This window comes from Pelophylax lessonae (genome assembly GCF_965119305.1).
Source record: "Pelophylax lessonae genome assembly, chromosome: 2".
Classification (NCBI taxonomy): domain Eukaryota; kingdom Metazoa; phylum Chordata; class Amphibia; order Anura; family Ranidae; genus Pelophylax; species Pelophylax lessonae.
The window spans coordinates 384,307,689-384,328,908 of NC_138769.1; positions in this window are offsets into that span (position 1 = coordinate 384,307,689).

Below are 21,220 nucleotides of genomic sequence, written 5' to 3' on the forward strand. Positions count from 1 at the left end.
ATATATATATATATATATATATATATATATATATATATATATATATATATATATATATATATATGTATGTATATATGTATGTATATATGTATGTATATATATGTGTGTATATATATATATATATATATACACACACACACACAAAATATATATTATAGAAAATATATATTCGAGACAATATATATACTATGTATATATTATATACAATATATATACATTATAGAATATGTTATATACCATATATTAGTGTATATAATAGGGAACCGGTTCACATCTCTGAACTTTCTATATAGATAGGCATACCCTGCTTTAAGTACACTCACTTTATATACAATCGTGAGTAAGGACACAGCTTGTTCAGCTTGCCATGACACTGCTCACAAACCATAAGTGACAGGGATAACAAACTTAGGGAGCAACGAGAGGGTACAGGTACCCAGGACTACACCATATCCATTTTGTGGCTGGGCAGCTTGCCTAGGTAATCTATCATGTCATAGTCCTGGATCCCCTTAACATGCTCCCACATGGTTTCGGAGTAAGGCTATGTAAATGTGGCCAAAATTTACAATGGAGCTGGTGTATTTTCATGCATTGAGAAAAGAAAAAAGGGATTGCTTCACTTTAAGTACATTTTCAGTTAACATACATGCCCTGGTCCCATTGTGTACTTAAAGTGGGCTATGCCTGTATATAGATAGATTTGATTAGTTTCAACGTTTACACAAAATGAAACACAATTATCTGTGACAGATTGCTCTGACGCTTTGGAATCTGTCTAGATAAAGACAAATGTATTGACCCTTTTCATATATGCAAGATTAGAAACATTATATTCCCTAAATGCATAATGCCAAAAATTATTGCCTTACATACATCCATACACACTGCAAGCTCGGCACCGTTTGTCTTGTCTGACACTCTTACCATCATAAGCTGGATCTGCACACAGCAGCTAATTGGTTCACCTGAGATGGAATCAGTGATCCCAAAAATCTGGAATGGTCATGTCTTCAAAGGATTGCCTTGAACAAATCACCTCTAAAAGAAACACATGAGTGTATAATCACTTGTCTTAATGGATCACATTCCCAACACACCCATCTCACACTGCCATATGATAATGAATGGGGGTGTCCATTGCAAGTTAAATACACCCCCAGATCACATTGCTTTGTTAATTTACAGATCTAACTGGAATTTGATGGCACTGCTGTGAACCACTATGCCATCAAATTCTGCTGGGGACCTTTAAAAAGGATTATGTGTGATTGTGTGGATAATTATGCCACCTTAAATTCGCATCTCCCACATACCATGTGCAACTCTTGCAGGAATTGCGAATCAAGGATAATTCAGCACAGCATAATGAACAGACACATTGAGGAGTGTAGGAGCACACCGTCAGATTCCCCGATCACACTATGGGGTTTTAACTCCTCCATAATTTTGCCACTTTGGAAACCAAGTGCTTACTTTATGTATACTTTTTAGACGGAACTCCAATTTCTAATAGGGTGATATCATTGCATGAGATTTCCCCTCACTTCCTGTCTTAGTGTCACCAAGACAGGAAGTGAGGGGAATATCACTGTGGGGAAATAGCTTGCAATTGTTGCCTTATAATGTCCATAGTATATATAAAAGGAAAGAATTGCTGGCTATATCCCCACGGGAGATTCCCTCACTTCCTGTCCTGGTGACACCAAGACAGGAAGTGAGGGGAAATCTCCTGCAATGATATAACACTGTTACATGTTCTAGTTATGTAGCAAACTTAAGAATATACAAAGCAAACATCTTTTTTTTTCCATTTTGGCAAAATCATGGATTAATTACAAAACTATCTTTGTTTGTCCCGTGGCTTGCAGGAAAAACATTTTGCCTTGATTCCACCATCAACACAGACAGGGGAAACCCTCCTGCGGAGCCATTGTGTTCACCCGGTGCTGCCCCTGCCAGGAAAACACAGTGATTATTGCTAGTGGCTACAAGAGATGCTAGCGATAAGTGTGTGTAAAATCTGACAGACTGGTTGTACGTTGTCCTCCAGGTGATCGAGCAATCCACTTGGGTACCTTCAGCCTGGCCATACATAGTTTAAATCTGCATCTCAAATGAAGCAATCCCATTTACATATAACACTCCATAAAGGAGAATTGAGGGGCTTATCAGGTCTGCGTCAAAAATTAACAGCCACACCCAATCAGACAGCTCATGTTAAAAGGGACCTGAAAAGCAATCTGCATGGCTTGCTTTTCCAAGCATTGGCTAGTTTAGTGAGCCTGGACTAATAACAGTCACTGTAATGCTACCCATACTGCTGTCCTTTTAACATGGTGACAAAAGTTGATACCTATGCTACATGTGTGTAAAGTTACTTGCACCCTGCTAAATGGACAGCAATAAGGTTGTAAATACAGTGACTGCCTGTCCCCCCCTGATGGTGGCCCTGGGTGTGTCATGAAAGGCCAATTGAGAAAATGGCTATATCATGTAGAGGAAATCACCAGTGTGGGGCAACCTATGTCATGGAGGTAGATTTGGACATCGATGTATATGTATCACCAGAAATGGAATTCTTTGTTCTACAATATCTCAAAGACGACCTAGCATGTTATTTGAAGACTGTACTATTTTGGACATACTTGGACTCAAACATACACTGCTCTTTCCACAGCTCCTCCTCCTCTGGGGGTATGATAGCATTAATATGCATCTTCACCAAAAGCACAAGATGATGTGTCGTGTCCGGATGAGGCTGCAGCGGAGATTTCAGTTCCAGGCTGAGATGGTGGATCTGCAGCGGGCCTGGAGTGATGCCAAAAGGCGCTCACCCAGGCTCCTGCTAAAGGCTGTGGAGCAAATCTCCGGTAAGTAAAAATATACATTACATGTGACCAGATAGGTTACAATTTTTTGGGTAGGTGGACATGTGTTGAGCTATGCAACAACACTAATACCAACACACCCCCCCCCCCCCTCCCTCTCGCTCCTACCTTTCCTACCTCCATCAAGTGTCTCTTCACAACCTTTAATACTACTATGTACATTCGTATTTTTTATGTTTCTTTTTTTTCTTCTGCTTCTAGCCAAAGCGGACGGCCGGCACCCTCTTGTGCTTTTGGTGAAGAAGGGGAGGAGGAGGACGGCCACACTCCAATATGCCTTACGAGGCAGCGAGCCATTTGAGCAGCTGAAAATTGTGGATCGTAAGTAGAAAATAAAAATGGTAGAAATTTCAAATCTCTAATCACATTTTACAGAGCCCCCTTTACATCGGAGTCTCCAGACTTACTACACTGTAAGAGGGAAGTGTGAAGACTCTGATGTAAGGAGAGTTCTGGGAACCATTATTTGAGGGGGGAAGCTGTGGACTCTGGTGTAAAAGGGAACTCTGTGGTCCCCAAAACTCCCCCATAAATCTGAGCTTACAGAGACCCTCTTACACTTCCCTTCCTCAGTCCACCACAGTCAAGGGCACAACAAGTCCCACTGCAGAAGGCTACCTGCTTGGACTTGTAATGCTCTCTGTAGGGGAATGAGGAAATACTGCCTGCTATGCTAAGACTTGTAGTGCCCTCTGTTAGGGACTAAGGATTCCTCAGTCCTCAACATTCTAGGGCACTATAAGTCTCAGCATAGTGGGCTGTCATACCTCAGTCCCTCACAGCTCGGGTCAAAAACAACACAGTTAAACATCTAAAGGACAACTCCAAACAAAACTACCAATAATGGACAGAGTCCATATGCTCTATAATGTCAAATACCCACTACCACTCACCTTCCACCTCCGGTGCTGTCATTGTGTAGGGCAAAGGGCTCCATCTACACCATGTTTGGCTTTCATGTCAGATAGGCAGGACTTGCTCAGCTCCACTCTCTTCCTTGGCAATTGACTCTGGCGTCATTGTGGATCTTTCCTCCTCTAGAAAACCCCCAGGGGCCCTCTCCTTGTCCCCCAGCCACCCAGGGCCTTCTTCTCCTCCTCCTCCACCAACCATTTTCAGACTCTTCCAACTTCCCTGGGGCTACTCAACCCCTTTGCATAGTGGACACAACAAATCTATGACCAGCCTGCAAAATATCAAGTCTGGGCCTGGTTACCTGTATGTTCCGGGTCCAGGGCGGAGCTCTCCTCCCAGAGCAACAACTGATGATAGCAGAGTGAGTTGACCGGCCAGTCACTTCCTACTGGTGCAGGTACACACCTACCGATTCCTCCACATCTTAGGATAACATGATCAGACGGCCAATCCCCAGTCAGAGAAGGAGGAGTAAGTGTCAGCGGACAACAGACACCTGGCAGACGCAGTGAAGGGACTGCAGCACACTGCTGCAACTTTTTGATCCGAGGATTGAAAGCAATCTTTTACTTGGGAGATTTCCCTGACTGCGCCCTTCGAAATGTTGGTGCTCCGCCACTGGCCGCAAGGCCCCTGTAGGTGCGAGGCCTTAGGCGCCCGCTTAATTTGCATGGTGCCCTCCTGTTTTAAAACATGGTCAATGCATCTCATTGGTGTAAGTGCACTTCTATGTTCTGAATTGTAGGGGCATTGAGTATGGTGCTAGCATGATGAGAGGTTACTGCCTATTTGTGTCCATAAATAATATATAATGTTTTTCTTTTATTTTAGAAACCAGTGATGAGGATGTGGAGGCTCAGCCTTCTCAGGCCCACTGTAAGTAATGTGGATGTGCTGGTGTGTTGTGTATTAGGTCGAACTTGGAGGAATGATTGTTTGTTTTGTTTTCTTTTGTGGTTGATGTAACTTCAGCAAGAGAGGAGCCTCAGGCAGGGCCAAGTCGCCTGGATCCGGGCCAGGAAGACATTGTTGCCCAAGAAGAGGCCAATTGGTCTGACTCGGATGAGGATCTGGGCTCTCCTCAAATGGGAAGTAAGTATTCTACATGTGTTTGTGTGTTCAATGTGTCCTGGGAAATCTAAGGGCTGTAATATCTATATTTTGCCATTGGGGTTATGTAGCAGCTGACATTGAGGATGTTAGTTGTGGAGGACTGGGGAAGAGGGGCCGCTGCTTACCCAGTCCAAAGTAACTACTACCTTCAATGTTTCCCAACTACTTTCTGTGTGCCTTTATCAAATAGCTTTGGTTCAAGGATTGTATTTGTGTCTTTGTGTTTCTAGGAGATACGACGCCATCCCCCCATGAAGGGACACCATCCCCCCATGTAGGGTCTCCCCCATCCTCCCCCACTCCAGGCTCCCCTGAACTAGTCTGTAAGTACCTAAAATTAGATTCTCACATGAATTGTGTGTGCTAGGATGATGTGTATCTAGGATAATCTAAGTTGGAGTCTAAGCAAGTGTAGTTTTGCTATATGTGACAGGAAGGTTGGTCATGAAACACTCTTGCTTAACCTTCATGTTTGAAAGGTGGTTTTGGGGAGCTTTACAGGACATGTTATCTTTTGTAAGTTATCTCAAGCCACCCTATTCTAAATTGGTGTTAGTTTCTCTACATTGGAAATGGTGTGCTTTGTACTTGTAAATTTTTTGTGGACATTGTAATTTAATCATGTCCTGATTTAGTCAACACTGAAAATGTGTGTTTGTCAATCTTTCATAAATACTCTTCCTCGGTAATGTACCACATTCCAGTTCACAATTTGTGTTCTTTTTGTGCAGTTTCTCCAGAGCCAGCCACGCCATCCACTTCAGGGGCCCAAAAAAAACCTGATGATGGTAAGTTGTGTGCTTTTCCAGTAATGTGTCTACTTAGTAAGTGGAGAAATGCTAACTGTGTATGTCCCCGCTCAGGCTTCAAGTTGTTCTAAAGGCAGCAGGTTCTTTATGTGAATGCATTCTATGCATTAGTATTCCAAGTGATAGGTGTGCATATTCCCCCTAAGACTTACTGGGACCATTTTTTACGGTCCAAATTTTTGCACTAATACTTGTCTGGAACAGACTCCCCCTCCTCCTTAACTGAGGTGACAGCATGCCAATATTGCCTCCTGATGCTGTCACTCCTAATCATTGAGACCATCGGAAGGGAGGGGGGCAAGGCTGGCTCACAGCCTAGTGCCTGAACAGGCACAGGGTGCTTGGCTTCATCTCATGTGCCTCCATAGCAAGCTGCCTGCTGTGGGGTCAACCAACAGGAGGGAGGTGCCTAGAGGTGTGTACAGGGGCCATGTAAAAAGGAGGATTGTTATTTCTCTTGTCCCCAAAAACCTAGAGAGTGTAAGTCTAACCTGATTAGTTTTCCGCAGCCCTCCCAAAATGATATGTTTCCAACACTTAGAACAGGCAGGGCCGAGGCACAAAAAACATCCGAAAAACACAATCAGCACAAAAGCAGGGAGTACGTATCCTTAACGCTACAAGCTTCACCCAGTAGAATGACGCTTGCACTGTACAAATCTGCATCACCACCATATCAAAGTCTAAATCTAACTTTCAGGGAAATGTGGAGGGGTAATGAGTGGGTGTTAGAGCGTTTTCATGACTGCGTAACCTACAGTTAGCGTGATTCGATTTTTAGATACATTTTTTATTTTCTCTTAACACAGCTGGGATGGCGGAAAAACATAAAGGGGAGCAGACATATCTCCTCCGGCCAGAACTGGCCCTCCGAATTCCAAAGGGTAAGTCTCTACTATGTGTCAGGTTCAATCTATAGACAGTAAGAGGGAGAGAGAACGCTACACAAACTCCAATGGTGATAGAGATAAATGTGTGCACATGTATCGTGTTGACCAATTGAACCCAAAACACCTTACATTCTTCTAAATGATTGCTTGTGTTGACATGAAGAAAAGCCTTTTACTTAGCTTTGGTGGAACTGCTACTAACATTCCAAGCCATCTTATGTAACCTTTTGAACAATTTGCTGTGAAAGTTTGAGTTCAAGGTTTACAACAGCAATTTAGCATATTTGCTTCAGAGTGTTGATAAAAGCCAAACAATAGACTCCTAAGCATATTTGTTGAGGCACATTAATTACAATCGTTGTTTGGATCATTTTGGCTAAAACTAATTGTTATGTCTTTTTCTACCCAGGGCACACCCACCTCACCTATGAGGACCTTTTGGAGTATGTGACATGGTGTATTGACCGAATTCTAGTTTTAGAAAACATTTCGGGGGTTGCTCCAGACCCAAAGGAGCCATTTGTGAGGAATGTCACCCCGTTAAAAAGATCATAGTTTTTTTTAATTGGTTTTGTTATTGTACCCAGCAATGTGACATTTCTCACTTAAAAAAAAAATTATAATTAAAAAAAAAAAAACATTAAAAACCCTATTTTTTGGGACCAAAAAAAAATAAAAATAAAAAAAGCCTTGTTTTTGGCAACCAAAAAAAATATAAAAATTAAAAAAACCCTTTTTTTGGGACCAAAAAAAAAATAAAAATAAAAAAGCCTTGTTTTTGGCAACCAAAAAAAATATAAAAATTAAAAAAACCCTTTTTTTGGGACCAAAAAAAAAATAAAAATAAAAAAAGCCTTGTTTTTGGCAACCAAAAAAAATATAAAAATTAAAAAAACCCTTTTTTTGGGACCAAAAAAAAATAAAAATAAAAAAAGCCTTGTTTTTGGCAACCAAAAAAAAATAAAAAAATTAAAAAAACCCTTTTTTTGGGACCAAAAAAAAATTAAAAATAAAAAAAGCCTTGTTTTTGGCAACCAAAAAAAATATAAAAATTAAAAAAACCCTTTTTTTGGGACCAAAAAAAATTAAAAATAAAAAAAGCCTTGTTTTTGGCAACCAAAAAAAATATAAAAATTAAAAAAACCCTTTTTTTGGGACCAAAAAAAAAATAAAAATAAAAAAAGCCTTGTTGTTTTTGGCAACCAAAAAAACCAAAAATGTGTACAAAAAAGCCTTGTTGTTTTTGGTAACAAACAAAACCAAAAATGTGTACAAAAAAGCCTTGTTGTTTTTGTAACAAACAAAACCAAAAATGTGTACAAAAAAGCCTTGTTGTTTTTGGTAACAAACAAAACCAAAAATGTGTACAAAAAAGCCTTGTTGTTTTTGGTAACAAACAAAACCAAAAATGTGTACAAAAAAGCCTTGTTGTTTTTGGTAACAAACAAAACCAAAAATGTGTACAAAAAAGCCTTGTTGTTTTTGGTAACAAACAAAACCAAAAATGTGTACAAAAAAGCCTTGTTGTTTTTGGTAACAAACAAAACCAAAAATGTTTACAAAAAAGCCTTGTTGTTTTTGGTAACAAACAAAACCAAAAATGTTTACAAAAAAGCCTTGTTGTTTTTGTCAACCAAAAAAACCAAAAATGTTTACAAAAAAGCCTTGTTGTTTTTGGTAACAAACAAAACCAAAAATGTTTACAAAAAAGCCTTGTTGTTTTTGGTAACAAACAAAACCAAAAATGTGTACAAAAAAGCCTTGTTGTTTTTGTCAACCAAAAAAAACAAAAATGTTTACAAAAAAGCCTTGTTGTTTTTGGTAACAAACAAAACCAAAAATGTTTACAAAAAAGCCTTGTTGTTTTTGTCAACCAAAAAAACCAAAAATGTGTACAAAAAAGCCTTGTTTTTGGTAACAAACAAAACCAAAAATGTGTACAAAAAAGCCTTGTTGTTTTTGTCAACCAAAAAAACCAAAAATGTGTACAAAAAAGCCTTGTTGTTTTTGGTAACAAACAAAACCAAAAATGTGTACAAAAAAGCCTTGTTGTTTTTGGTAACAAACAAAACCAAAAATGTGTACAAAAAAGCCTTGTTGTTTTTGGTAACAAACAAAACCAAAAATGTGTACAAAAAAGCCTTGTTGTTTTTGGTAACAAACAAAACCAAAAATGTGTACAAAAAAGCCTTGTTGTTTTTGTCAACCAAAAAAACCAAAAATGTTTACAAAAAAGCCTTGTTGTTTTTGGTAACAAACAAAACCAAAATTGTGTACAAAAAAGCCTTGTTGTTTTTGGTAACAAACAAAACCAAAAATGTGTACAAAAAAGCCTTGTTGTTTTTGTCAACCAAAAAAACCAAAAATGTTTACAAAAAAGCCTTGTTGTTTTTGGTAACAAACAAAACCAAAAATGTTTACAAAAAAGCCTTGTTGTTTTTGTCAACCAAAAAAACCAAAAATGTGTACAAAAAAGCCTTGTTGTTTTTGGTAACAAACAAAACCAAAAATGTGTACAAAAAAGCCTTGTTGTTTTTGTCAACCAAAAAAACCAAAAATGTGTACAAAAAAGCCTTGTTGTTTTTGGTAACAAACAAAACCAAAAATGTGTACAAAAAAGCCTTGTTGTTTTTGGTAACAAACAAAACCAAAAATGTGTACAAAAAAGCCTTGTTGTTTTTGGTAACAAACAAAACCAAAAATGTGTACAAAAAAGCCTTGTTGTTTTTGGTAACAAACAAAACCAAAAATGTGTACAAAAAAGCCTTGTTGTTTTTGGTAACAAACAAAACCAAAAATGTTTACAAAAAAGCCTTGTTGTTTTTGGTAACAAACAAAACCAAAAATGTGTACAAAAAAGCCTTGTTGTTTTTGGTAACAAACAAAACCAAAAATGTGTACAAAAAAGCCTTGTTGTTTTTGGTAACAAACAAAACCAAAAATGTTTACAAAAAAGCCTTGTTTTTGTGAAACTACAAAAAAATTGTAAAACCAAAAAAAATGTTTATATAAATAAAATAAAAGTATGTTGCTCATTGCAACACAAATGTTACATTGGCAATTTAGTTCATTCTATTATATATTTTAATATATTTTTTGTACGCTACAGTTGGTAGACACCCACATGTGTTATTAAAACGTTTATTTTATTACCAAAGTTTTCTTTTTGGTGTACACATCGAATGTCTTTTGTGTTGTATTTGTTTAGTCGAGTGGTGTGGTCTGTAATTGTTAGTATGTTGGCTTTGGTTTATGTTAGCCTTGAGACTTGTTTTGAAGCTACATTTGAAGGGAGACCTTTTCTTGGGGCATTATGTGAACATTGAGTTTTCAAAATTTACATGAAATCATATGTTTGGAGATAGAGAAGCACGTGTGTATAAATGCCTACATTAACCAGGGCCATTACTTGGCCACCAACACTCCTAAAAAACCAAAGATCAAACACAAACTAATCATTTTGCATAAAATTTTATTTCATCCCCAAAAAAAACACTATAATAAATCATATTGTGCCACCCTCAAATTAAACAAATAAATGGGCCAACAAATTGGCAAATGTAACAATCATTAACAAAACTAACCAAAATAAAATAATAAAAAAATATATTAAGTTGGTGGTGGTGGTGGTGGTGGTGGTGACTGAAGCAGTGTGGTGAGCACTGTTAAGGTTCCTGCCATCAAATGGTGGGCCAATAGTCCCATCTGGTCTGGGGTTAGCCGTAGAGTTCTGGTCAAGTGGCCCATTAGGATCAGATCTTGTGTCTGAGGCTGCTGATGATGCAGGGTGTTGAACCGTGGAAATGTCCCAGACTGAAGATCTTGTGCCAATAGTCTAATCTGCTCTGTGCTCAGCTGAAGAATTTGGGGAACGTGTGCCATTACCATGAGATGGGATAGTTGCTGCCCCGAGGCTATTTGATGCTGCTGGTGGTGCAAGGGTTGTGAAGATGTGTGGGGAGTGGTGGTTGATTGGTTGTTGTGGTCCACGGTGCGGGGGGAAACGACATGTCGCATTGGTGACACAAAAGGAGGACGGCCTGGGGAGGAGTGAAGTGATAAAGGTGTGGAGGGAATGTAGTCAGATAGAAGGGGTATTGTGGAACCAGTGCGCATTGAGGTTGTGCAGGAGGATTGCTCATTGAGGGGTGTGGGAGTCCGAATGGAGTGTGAAGTGCTAGGAGTGGCTACATGAGGAATTGTCCCATCCCCAGCTGCCTGACAAGTGGCCAACACTGGCATTACCCTCCCACTACCACAACCTGCAGTGGCAGGTGAGTGAGATGTTTGGGAGGGCTCTGCCAATGGGGCATCTTCAGATCCAAACAGGCATTGGCGTGTGGCCAGCACCTGAGTGTCAACACTTTGCCGATCCCGTTGATGCTGGTCTGCTAAACTTACCAAGCTGTTACGCATATCCTGTTGAACCTGTACCATTGTTGCTACAGATTCCTGTATGAGCCCGAGCAGACGTACTACCTCAATAGATTGCTGAGTACGCCTCCTTAACTCATTTTGGATCCGATACTCATCAAGCAGCCTCTCAGCTACATCCAGCATAGATGGACGAGTTTGGGTAGGTGACAATCCCTCTGCATCGAAGGCTACCTGAAAGCAGAAGAAATAGACCAAATCATTATCAAACATCATGACTAAATATTTCAGATTAGTTTGACAAATTAACACCCCAAGCAGAACATAGAAAAGTTTGATGTGCTTCTAATAAGTACTTGTTCATTGTAAGATTATCCAAGCTAGCAACACTTCTGATAATGTGTACATATTATATTGGTATGACTAATATGACAAAGGCAAAAAAGATTCAACATGAAGGTGTTCCCAATTAACCCTGGTGTGGTAGGTTGTTTATGCTTTTGGTAAATCGGTTACTACACCAATGACTTTATACATCTCCGTATGTTGTCTAAAATCTTGCCATCAATCGGCTACAGGACAACCCAACCAAACGATACCCATGAATTTGGACCTGGAAAATCAAAGACTGGCCGGACTTTAAAGATCCTGGATGTTTTTGGAACCTTAGTGCCACGCCAAATTATAACATAATTCCCTGATGTTCAAGATAGAACTCTTGTTGTGCTGGTGCATCGTCAGAATGTCATAGCACTAATTTAACACACACAATGTAAGCCACATCTAGCCCAAAATCATTACTACCATTGAAATGTTACATGTGCACCTTGTTCCCTTATATCACATACCACAGCACTGGATGCAGAATCGTCGCCAGCTCCTGATCCAACTCCAGCTGCTACGTCAAGAGGGGCCTGATGTTCTTTAACCACTTAAGCCCCGGAGGATTTGGCTGCTAAAGGACCAGGGGTTTTTTTGCGCTTTTTTACTGCGTGACTTTAACGGACAATTGCGCGGTCGTGCAACGCTGTACCTAAACGAATTTGACGCCCTTTTTTTCCCACAAACAGAGCTTTCTTTTGGTGGTATTTGATCACCTGTGCGATTTTTTGATCACGCGCTATAAACAAAAAAAGAGCGTAAATTTTGCAAAAATAACAATATTTTTCACATTTTTTTATATGAAATTCCCCAAAAAAAAAGTAAAAATCAAAATTTTTTAACATTTTTCGGCCAATTTGTTTTATGCTACCTATGTTTGGTAAAAAAAATCGCAAAAAGCGTATTTTGATTGGTTTGCGCAAAAGTTATCGCGTTTACTAACAAAGGGAAAGATTTTTGTCATTTTTGTTTTTTTTTTTTTTAACGCGTAATGGCGGCGATCTGCGATTTTTTTTCGGTACTGCGACATTGCGGCGGACAGATCGGACCCTTGACTGACATTTTTGACACTTTTGGGGTTACCAGTGACATTACTGCAGTAATCAGTGCTATACATATGCACTGTTACTGCAAAAATGACACTGGCAGGGAAGGGGTTAACTTTATTGGACAGGGAGGGGTTAAGTGTGTCCTAGGGGCGTGATTCTAACTGTGTAGGGACATTCCTATTGGTGTAAAAGCAAAGATCAACCGTTCTACATAGTAGAACGGTCAGATCTCCACTTTTACACAGGGAGAACTGACAGGCAGCTTGTTTACACAAGCTGCTCTGTCTTTCTCCCTTCACAGGAGCGATCGCAGTGTGACTGGCGGACATCGAGTCCGCCGGTCACACGCACTGACTTGCCTGTGAACGAGCCGCGGCGGGCGCGCGCCTCGGCGGGCGCGCGCCCGCCCGCTATAGGCTCGCAAGTCAGTGACAGGCGAGTGACGTACCGATACGTCACTCTGCCTGGCCGGGGCTGACCGCCGCAGTATATAGTCGTGCGGCGGTCGGCAACCGGTTAAAAAAAAAAAAAACATGTTTAGTACATAACCTTAGGCAGTAATGATTATGGCCAGATTGCCCTCCTAGCTTCAGGAATGAAGCATTGAGGCCAAACATTTAAAAGTGCTTTCCTGGGCTCATAGGACACTTGCTAAACCCTCCCAAAGGTTAAGAAGGCTTGGTCTGCCTACTAATGACGGCACCCATTAATGCTGTCAACTGTGTTTTGCAGGGTAAACATCTAAAAGGCAACACTCTTTCATAAGAAAAAACATGTGTGTTAATGGGGTTAATAAGATTGCAAAAAACATTATTTGGCTAGACATACCAACACCTTCCTCCAGGCCTTGCTGCACTGGGTGTGTTCCCTGCTGCGGATCATCTGTAAAGGACATAGCAATATGAGCTATCTTGGCCAAAAAAAAATAACATCTACATTGTTTGGCACAGTATGATATTGGACCTACCAGGAGGAGGGTCAACACTGATGTCAACACCTGTGAGTCCGTCTGGTTCGCCACGCTGCATGGGCTGTGGAGGGGCTGAGATCCGTGCTACAGATGAACAAATTGCAGGTTGGGGAAAACCAAAAAAGGACAATTGTAAGGGCAAGTATCAAATTCTATTCATGTCACACATAGGATAGTAGTTAATCTTTTCAAAACAACTCACACAATTGACATCCAAGATAATATCCTACCTCGGTGCAAAGCATCCGAATCTAAGTCCTCTCTGGGAAAGATGGTATCGGGTCCTATGATCTTCAAGAAAGGTAATTGATAATCCCAGAGAGAACTTCGTGCACGTTCATCCAGCCGACCTTGTCGGTCATAAAGACCCTCCGCAGCCCATGCAATTAGCTTCTTCCGAACGGACCCACAGATGTCGTTGACCTTCTTCCGCACACTGTCACGGTGGCGAGGTGCTTCACCCAGTGCATTTACAGCATCCCGGATTTCATCCCACAATCTGTTCTTCTCTGTTACTGAGTGAGCCGCGGCCCTGGTCCCATGTATCGCCTGATATCTGGCCATATAGGCGTGGACCAGGGCACAGCACTGATTGTGGGTGAAACGGGGAAGCCGGGGTAATGTGGACAAGCTGACTCTGGTGGACGGACCCTCTCCAGGACTACTGTCAGAAGAGCCAGCTTGTCCACTTGGTGTGTTACCACCTCCCCCGGCTTCCTCCTCCGGGATGGGGATGGTGGACTCCCTCATGGATACAGCTGGAGCCTCCCTCACACCAGAGCCAGACGATCTGCCCCCCTGCCCCCCCCTGCCCCCCCTGCCCCCCCTGGCCACCCTGCCCCTTCTCATCCTTCCAGTGGGTGGGGCCATGGGAGCACGAGGTGGGCAGAGAATCTGGCTGTCCAGCAGCAGCAAAGAGCCCCAATCTGAAATGACAAAAGAGAAAACAGAAAAAACATGATTTGCAGATTGCTCTTCATATACAGTATAATTAGTGAACAGTTACAGAACACACTTACCTAATGGCACAAACAGACTTGGTGGTGGTGGTGGTGGTGGTAGTAGTGGGCAAAGAGCAGAAGAGGCTGCAAAGAAATGGAAAAAATACACATAAGAAAACGCATATGGGTACAAATCACACGAGGCCCTCCAAACACTTACCTAATGGCACAAAGACGGTGGTGGTGGTGGTGGCAAAAAAAGCAGAAGAGGCTGCAAAGAAATGGAAAAAATACACATAAGAAAACACATATGGGTACAAATCACACGAGGCCCTCCAAACACTTACCTAATGGCACAAAGACGGTGGTGGTGGTGGTGGTGGCAAAAAAAGCAGAAGAGGCTGCAAAGAAATGGAAAAAAAACACATAAGAAAACGCATATGGGTACAAATCACACGAGGCCCTCCAAACACTTACCTAATGGCACAAAGACGGTGGTGGTGGTGGTGGCAAAAAAAGCAGAAGAGGCTGCAAAGAAATGGAAAAAATACACATAAGAAAACGCATATGGGTACAAATCACACGAGGCCCTCCAAACACTTACCTAATGGCACAAAGACGGTGGTGGTGGTGGTGGTGGTGGCAAAAAAAGCAGAAGAGGCTGCAAAGAAATGGAAAAAATACACATAAGAAAACGCATATGGGTACAAATCACACGAGGCCCTCCAAACACTTACCTAATGGCACAAAGACGGTGGTGGTGGTGGTGGCAAAAAAAGCAGAAGAGGCTGCAAAGAAATGGAAAAAATACACATAAGAAAACGCATATGGGTACAAATCACACGAGGCCCTCCAAACACTTACCTAATGGCACAAAGACGGTGGTGGTGGCAAAAAAAGCAGAAGAGGCTGCAAAGAAATGGAAAAAATACACATAAGAAAACGCATATGGGTACAAATCACACGAGGCCCTCCAAACACTTACCTAATGGCACAAAGACGGTGGTGGTGGTGGTGGTGGCAAAAAAAGCAGAAGAGGCTGCAAAGAAATGGAAAAAAAACACATAAGAAAACGCATATGGGTACAAATCACACGAGGCCCTCCAAACACTTACCTAATGGCACAAAGACGGTGGTGGTGGTGGTGGCAAAAAAAGCAGAAGAGGCTGCAAAGAAATGGAAAAAATACACATAAGAAAACGCATATGGGTACAAATCACACGAGGCCCTCCAAACACTTACCTAATGGCACAAAGATGGTGGTGGTGGTGGTGGTGGCAAAAAAAGCAGAAGAGGCTGCAAAGAAATGGAAAAAATACACATAAGAAAACGCATATGGGTACAAATCACACGAGGCCCTCCAAACACTTACCTAATGGCACAAAGACGGTGGTGGTGGTGGTGGCAAAAAAAGCAGAAGAGGCTGCAAAGAAATGGAAAAAAAACACATAAGAAAACGCATATGGGTACAAATCACACGAGGCCCTCCAAACACTTACCTAATGGCACAAACAGACTTGGTGGAGGGGGGGGTGGTGTAATCCTTTATAGGCAAAAGGAGGCTGCAAACATTAAACATACATGAGAAATCGCATGACCTACATACGTGCACATAATAAATTACAGTTATCAGGAAAGCAAAAATGGTGTCTTTGGAAGCTGGGAAGGTAAGGGGGCAGGTTTAGATGCCAAATCTAGACTGCACACCTTTAACAAACATGAGAAAACACATGTCCAAACCACATGCACATGGGGCCAACTGCCAATGATTAAAAGACACTTGAGGGGTTCCCAAGCTATTGTGGGTTGGAGGGGATTCACCATAGACAACTTAAGCACACCCAAGATAAGTACAAATTCTCTCCTTCCTTTTTTTTGGGAGAGAGAGATACAATTGTCTTACCTCCAGATAATGTAGGTTGTGGGTCACAGGGTCTTGCTAGCACATAAGAAACATCGATCTATAACATCCAGCAGCCATATTGGCCATGTGCTCCTTTTATAGCTGGCTCACAGGTGTGATAATTAGCGGCCGTTTCTATATATATCTGCGCATTCGCGAATTTGCGCGTTCAAAATGGAGGACGATATCCCAGACGCATTAGATGGTGCAATGCTGGCATTTATCGGTGCCTTGTTTGAGGAGGCCCTAGCACAGGAGGCAGCAGAAGGTGGTGAAGCTGCAGCAGCAGCAGCAGCACCTCCAGCAGCAGCACCTCCAGTCCGTGTGCCCTTACCTCGCCAGCCACGCATTTTTGCTCCAAGGATCTATTTGGACAAGCTGCGGGATTCTGATGTCAGGAGGAAGTTCCGGCTCGAGCGAGGAACTATTCTACACCTCTAACAGCTCATAGCAGACAAAATTGACCCGGACACACAGCGCGGCCATGCGGTGCCCGGCATGGCCAGATTGCTGGCCACTTTGTATATTTTAGGGCGTGGCAGCTTCCAAGCCACTTCGGGAAGTATCATGGGCATTAGCCAGCCCACAGTTTCAAGGGTGTTCATGTTGGTCATTAATGCCATAGTCGATATAGTGCCCAATTTTATCCACTGGCCACAGAATGAAAATGAGTGGAATGAAGTCAAGTTGGGTTTCTACCTGCGGGCACACATGCCGCAAATCCTAGGGGCAATCGATGGCACCCACATAGCCATTAGGCCACCAAGGAGCCACGAAAGTGAGTACCGGAACCGCAAGCAGTACCACTCCGTGAACGTCCAATTAGTGTGTGACGCCAAACAGCGCATCATGAGTGTGAACACTGGTCACCCAGGGTCGTGCCATGATTCCAGTATGTTAAGAACCAGTACTCTGTACGAGGTGTTTGAAAGTGGACAAATGCCCCAAGGGTGGCTTATTGGTAAAGTATTTTGTCTTGACAACATAAACTGTAAGATTACATAGACATAGGAATAAGCTACATCGGTGTACACCCTGATTTAAGCAAAGCCTACCTAAAATGGATGTGTTAGGAGTTGTCAGGCTGTTCACACACAACCAGATCAGCAGCTTAGCAGCTCAGAAAAGAAAGATTTGCAAAGTTGTCTTTGAGTCCAATGAAGGTGGTTAACCAATGTGTAAATGGTGTCCTCTAGCCACCCAAAGAAAACCTACAAATGATTCCAATGGTATTGCCATATCCCCAAAGTACTTTGCATAAGTGAGTCAATATTGGTTTCCTCACTCTAGTTGCAGATATATTCCAGAAGTAATACCTAGGCTAATGTAATAGGAACAAAATAGGGGCCAAGTTGGAACTTGCAAGAGAAACCCACCACTTTGTGTGTCCTTTTTCCCATTTGTATTAGTGATTTAGGCAGTTAGACAGAGTTGAGATGTTTCATATGAGTTTTTGCAAACAGACGAGCAGGTTGTTTAGTAAAATGCCTAATTGTCTCCCATTTTGAGGAGTCATCTAAAGTCACATGATATGAAGAACTAATGTATATTTTTCTTATTTTTCAGGGGATGCTGGTTACCTGCAGCTGACGTGGCTGATGGCTCCAATCAGGTACCCCCAGGGCCCAGCAGAGAGGAATTACAACAGGGCCTTGCGGAGAAGCCGGAGTATCATTGAGTTGACCATAGGTCTTCTCAAATCCCGGTTTCTCTGCTTGGCCCGGCCTGGGGGTGAACTCCTGTACTCTCCTACAAAGGCTTCCAAGATCATCCTGGCGTGCTGCGTGTTGCACAACATGTGCGTTGCCCGGGATGAATCTTGGGAGCTGACGGAGGAGAGGGAGCCAGAGGTCCGTCAGCCGGCGGCCCCCAGGCGGCGGAGCACCGCTGCAGGTATGGCCACCCGGAATACCCTGGTTGCTAGCCACTTTACATGTAAGTACTGTAACCGGTCAAGATAGGGCATGTGTATTAATTAGCTAGTTAGCAGAGGTGCCACTCACAGGGAGACAGAGGGTCATTATCATCTGCCAATGATACTTGCCATTGTAGATAAAGTGTAGTCAACATTGGTAAAATTGTGTTACTTGAGCAAAAACATGCACCTCTAACCATAAACATGTTGGTATTGTGAATAGTGTAAAGGGCTGAGAAGAGCTGGCAGGTGTTTATTTGTGTCTATGCCACCTGTGTAGTTATTGATAACATGAACGGCTGCTTGGTATCTTATGGTGTTGTAATTTTCCAGAACGTCAACATCTTGGAATCATGGCACGTACCATGGGAAGCCTGTGGTGATGGGCTGTCTGGCGTCACAGGTGTGTATTCAAATGTTTACATTAATGATTTCTGGTTTGTGTAAGTTGGCATAAAATGTGTTATTTCACTCGTGATGTCGAAATTAAATGAAGTTCAGAATGAAGCAAACAGGCATTAAGATGTGATTTTCATAATGAAATGTCTTATCCTTTGTTTTATTTTTCCAGGAGTGGTACTGCTTGCGGGTGTAGGTGGTAGAAACCCACCTTGATGGACTCCACTCATCTTCTTTTGTGGTCAGTGGATATTTGGTAAGGCACATGGCCAATGACCAACATGAACACCCTGGAACTTCGAAAGTGGCTTGGAAGCTGACCAGCAACCTTGCCATGCCTGTCCCCTATGAGCTGGTAGAGGTGCAGAATGGATTCTGAACTCTGCCTGAAGTTGTGGAAGACATCAGAATCCCGTAGCCATGGAGCAAAGATCGTGGTCTGGCGCTGTAAAGGCACACGGACTGGAGAGTGACAATATTATTTTGCTGCATCCCTCCTTCTGCTGTCATTCTCAAATAAATAAAGACTTTAGAATTGAACATGTGTTTTTTTGTTTTGTGTGGGTGCCTACAGACAAAAGGGCCATCCACACTGTAAGATTTAGAGAAGACTTTATCATTCAGATTGACATTTTCTATGTAGTGCAAGGGCCTGCCTGATTGCATCCAAATTGAAAGTGTTGAGGTTTGAGCTTATATTATATGGTTTGGTTAAGTCTACAGGAAAAAGTCTAGACAAATTGTTAGTGTATGGCCCATTAAGCTGCCAAGGCCGGAGTTTTGCACTTTGCATGCTGCTTGTACTGGTGATGTGAGGGGTTGTAATGTAGAGTAGGGATGTGACAGTGTTGTGTTGAGGTGTGAGGCAAATGTAGTGTTGGACTATGAGGGTCTGTGTTGTTGAAATATGGAGAGAGTCCAATATCAGACACCTATGTTTATTGGTCAAGAAATTGTAAGAACCATGGTAAATATGTAAAGAATTGCATCTCGATAAAACTAGGACCACACTCATAAAATCAAAATTGTGTTGTTTCCATTGATGTGCTTGAAATTTGGGTAGGACACCCCCCCCCCCAAATTCAAGATAGTTAAAAAAAACTGTTAAAAAAAATGAGAGTGAAAAGAGATCCCAAGTGTAGTGATGTGATTTGAACCCATGACGTTGTTAACTGCAGTGAAGTTGCAAAGCACTTAGCTATTGTGCAGAATAAAGCTGTATGGTGGAAAAAAAGGAGTGTGTTAAGGCTAAAAAGCACATATAGCTAAAGAACTAAACATTGTATGGAATGTGGGAAGAAGACCATGGTAAAATTGTGAGGTTTCATCTTGCCCTGAAGTAGGGTAGGGGTTTGGTCACTTGCCTTTGGTACTTTCAATCATAAGATCGATTCGACACACAGACAAGATCAAAAAAACACTTAAAATGGTGTAAGCTTGCAAGCGCTTCTGAGTGTAACATTATTTAGCAATATATATGATGTAATCCGTTACATTTTAGCAATATAAACAAAAAAAGAAAATAAAAAAAGTAGGTGGAGATGGTAAGCCTCAAACCTACAGCAGAGGGAGATGAATTACAGACATGTGATGTGTGCACTAATCCACTACCCCACATCGCTATGTGAAACTGCTATAAGCACGAAGACATAAGTTTGCGAATTGGCGAAGCCCGCGATCGTAAGTGAATCCCGATGACGGCGGAATTCATTATTGCTGTTTCACTAGCCAATTCGCCGCAGCGCCAGTTAATTGATTTGAACGCGGCGAAACTGAAACACGTCATAGATGTTTGAAGCTGCAGTTTCTTTAAATCCGGCCCAATGTCTATGTTTGTTAATGAGCACTCTAAAAATCCTGTTATCCATTCTCCTATAAAAAATCTTCTTCATTATAAATTAATTCAACTTTTTTTTTTTTTATTTATGGATAGTCTTAGATATTTTTTTATTTCTGCCTTTGACCCCACTGGAGAGATTTCCCCTCATTTCCTGTCCCTGTGGCAACAGGACAAGAGAGGAATAGTTTCCACTCTGACAAGTAGACACAAGAAAGTATTAATAGCTGGACAGAGATTCTAACCCTTCACCATCTCACTGAAATAAGTTTATGTTCTCACTGCAGAGATTTACCATCACTTCCTGTCATGACAAGAAGTCTGGGGGAATTCCCTATATGGGAATTCCACAAATAAAAAACAATACACAGGTTATAACCTATCCCATCTCTGCCCAAAGCTAATGAAAAATTTTGCCTGGAGTTGGCCTAGTGTTACTGTGTGTCTTTGTAGCTGTAATGTCCATGTCAGCCTAACACGAGACATAGGATCAAAAAGTGAAGTTTAACCAGTTCCTACCAGAGGTACACGTATATGCGGCCTCTCAGCCTGTGGGCTTTGAACATGTTTCTGTGCTGAGAGTGCACTCCCTTAAATTCCTAATGTATACTTGCAATCCTGAGCTTTCTGATCATGTGACCAATGTGACTGCCAATCACAGCGGTCACATGATCGTAATGCTTCTCCCAGCCTCTCGGCATTTAGAACCTCTCAAAGGGCCATGAGGTGGCGACGGGAGGGGGGTTAGCCTGCTTATTGTTTGTTCCTTTATCAACATGCTAATGAAATGTTTTAATAACCTTTCAATTTTCAGTACATACCTTATTTTAGTT